The sequence below is a fragment of the Nycticebus coucang genome, chromosome 9 (genome assembly GCF_027406575.1).
Source record: "Nycticebus coucang isolate mNycCou1 chromosome 9, mNycCou1.pri, whole genome shotgun sequence".
NCBI lineage: Eukaryota > Metazoa > Chordata > Mammalia > Primates > Lorisidae > Nycticebus > Nycticebus coucang.
Genome location: NC_069788.1, coordinates 52350113 through 52353220, shown reverse-complemented (window position 1 = coordinate 52353220; position 3108 = coordinate 52350113). Strand labels below are relative to the sequence as shown.

General features: G+C 39.6%; 1 non-coding gene across 1 annotated transcript; it reads right to left on the bottom strand.

The window, feature by feature from the left end:
* Positions 1–288: 288 nt before the first annotated feature.
* Positions 289–361, bottom strand: TRNAV-CAC (transfer RNA valine (anticodon CAC)). Its single transcript has one exon. It is a non-coding gene; the product is annotated as a tRNA-Val (tRNA).
* Between the last annotated feature and the right edge of the window lie 2747 nt (positions 362–3108).

The window sequence follows — 3108 nt, the reverse complement described above, 5'->3', positions numbered from 1 at the left end:
GAGCTGTTGCTTTCCTTAGAAATCCAGATTCCAAAAGAAGCGGCGGTGCCCGCTGCACCTGTCGCCGGTTCATCTCCTTTCTCCATTGTTCTGAGAACCCTCAGACCCAGGAGGCGCCGCGCTGAAGGGAAGGGAAGAGGAATAAGGGGAGAGAAAAAAAAACTGCGCGTCTCAGAATAGCCTCCTGCTTTCAAAGAACAAATGCAATGATCCCCAAGTTTTGTTTTTCATGAAAAGATAAGGGAAAGTGGAAAGTCTCTACAGTCTAAAATAACAGACGATAAAGCTTGTTTCCGCCCGGTTTCGAACCGGGGACCTTTCGCGTGTGAGGCGAACGTGATAACCACTACACTACGGAAACAACTGTGACAGTTTGTGGCCTCTTACTTAATTCAGAAGGCTTTGCCTAGAGCCTAGGCATGTTTTTTACAGCGAATGATTCTTGTCATTCATTTTTTTCCTCCTTTCCCATAAAATATTTTCGAAAACAAAAACAATTTATTAACCAAGTTACTCCTAAGGTCCCAATTCTTGCACAAATTCCAAGCGTGAAAAGCTATACCAGCACCCTAGAGAATTTGATTTCAAGACCTCCACAAATTGTATACCCCAGTTTCTTTATCCAGAAATGACTCTGGGAGCCAGAATTGAGTGCCGTCTGCACTTTCTGCCATAGTTTCTCTCATCATCTTCTTTGCAAGAATTATTAGACAAAGGCCCTGGAATGACATTTATTACCGGATATAAAAAATCACTGTCCCTCATGTTGGGGGGAAGGAAAAGCAGAGAGAGGGAAGAAGGGAGAGGGGTGGGGCCTTGGTGTGTGCCACACCTTCTGGGGGCAAGACCTGATTGCAAGAGGGACTTCACCTAACAAATGCAATCAGTGTAACTGGCTTATTGTACCCTCAGTGAATCCCCAACAATAAAAAAAAAAAAAAAAAATCACTGTCCCACCTGGCAATATGGGAATCCATGGAGGTCAAACAATGAACGAAGTTTTGCCTGTGGTCCATTTCACTGTAGGCATAGGTACAAGTGGGTCCCTGAACTCTTCCTGTAGTTATTTCCCCAGTTCCAGACTGAATCTTTAAAAAGTTTCATGACTGCTCTAGTGAATGCTATTATGATATAAAAGGCCAAGTGGAAGGCATTAGAAATTCCTCTGTGGAAATAGTAAACCCAAAGAAATATTGCATTCCTAGAGGGATTTCAGAGATCAGTGCCACCATCAAGAAAGAAGGAGAGCTCATTCCTAACCATATCTCTATTTAAATCATTATTCCACTGTAGAAGACATGAATTATGGAGAATGGCAGTGGATTATTGTAAATTTAGTCTGGTGATTGTTGCAATTGCATCTGACATACCAGATGTGGTTTCAGTAATGAAAATTAAAACATTCCCTGGTACCTGGTATGCAGCTATTTATATAGTAATTTTTTTCTCTATACTTAATCATAAAAACCACCAGAACCAGTATGCAAGGTCAATAGTACACCTTATCTACTTTATCTCCGGGGTATATTGACTCTGCAACCCCTTGTTACAATCTAGTCCATGAAGACCTAATTTACCACCTTACCATTCCACAGACTTCATTCTGGTCGCTTATTTTGATCATAGTTTTAGTGATAAGAAGGTTAACAACTTGTCTAGAACGTTGGTAAGACATTTGCATACATGAGGGTGGGAAATAAACCTCACAAAAATTCTGTCTTACTCCCTTAGTGAAATTTCTAGGGGTCCAGTTGTCTGAAGCATAACAGATTGCTGCTTCAGAAATCTCTATTAAGAATGTGGTACAGCAGAATAGAACTGTTTAGATTTTGGAGGCAACATTTAGGCATGCTACATTTACTGAGTAACCTGAAAATCTTCCAGTTTTGAATAGGCCCTAAAACAAGAAATGGCTTTGCAACAGGTCCAGACTACAATGCAAGTAGCTCTGCCACTGGAACCATGTGGACCTGCAGAGCTCATTTTGATTGAAGTTTCTAAGGTGAATAGGGGTACTGTTTAGAGGTTTTGGTAAGTTCCTACAGATGAATCATAGCACAGACCTTTAGAATTTTGGACGGAAGTTATCCATCCTCTATGATTAACTACTCTTCCTTTCAAAAAAGCTTTTTATTTATTCCCAGATTCTTAGAAGACACCAAATGCTTAACTACATGCCACCAGGTTACCATATGGCCTCAGATGCTCATCATAAGTGGAATATTGTGTCAGTGACTAAGCCATAGAATTAGGCATGCAGAGCAGCATTCCATTGGAGGTGGCAGATGTAGTCACTATCTTCATTGCGGTGATGGCTTCAGAGTTGTGTACACTTGTCAAAACTTATCCAACTGTAAACTTTATGTTTATTGTATATCATCTATACCTCAATAAAGCAATTTGAAAATGGCCTAGGATGACAGATCTCGAGTAACATTTAGTTATTAATGTTTTCCTAGGTTTTAAATTTCTCTGTCAAATATAATTCTGGCATCATAATTTATTTAATTAAATAATTCTGAGTTATTTAATAAATTAACAAATATTTATGACAGGCTTTTCTCATTCTTGCAATTATAAGTAATACTGCAGAAAATAAGCTTAAACACAATAAATAATCTCTCATGTGTGCTAGTATATACACATTTGTGGGAATGCTGCGTCAAAGGATCTGTATATTTGAAATATTGGTAGCTCCTGCCAAATTGTCCTCCATATCACCATGTATTGTCTGTGAAGAGTACAATTGGATGGGATCCTGAACACATCTTAACACAACTCTTTACTTCATCCCCTACCACAGCTATGAAGCAAAACAAGGCAATACATGAAAACTACAGGGAATTCTTGTAGGGTGGGAATGCTGTCTTCTCTTAAAGAGGTTAAGAGCCGCCTTGGGCCTGGAGGGAAAGTGTGAAATTGGCTGAGGGTAGCAAGGGACTAAGTGGAGAGATGTGTCAAAGGGGCTTGGGGAAAGACCTCCTTCTGTGAACTGCCTAAAGTAAACATGCCAAGTAAACAAGAGTGGCTAACGTTAATAGAAAAGATTACAACACTCAAGGCCTTATGATTATTTTTAAGGTGGTGTAAATAGCAGTATCTTACTAG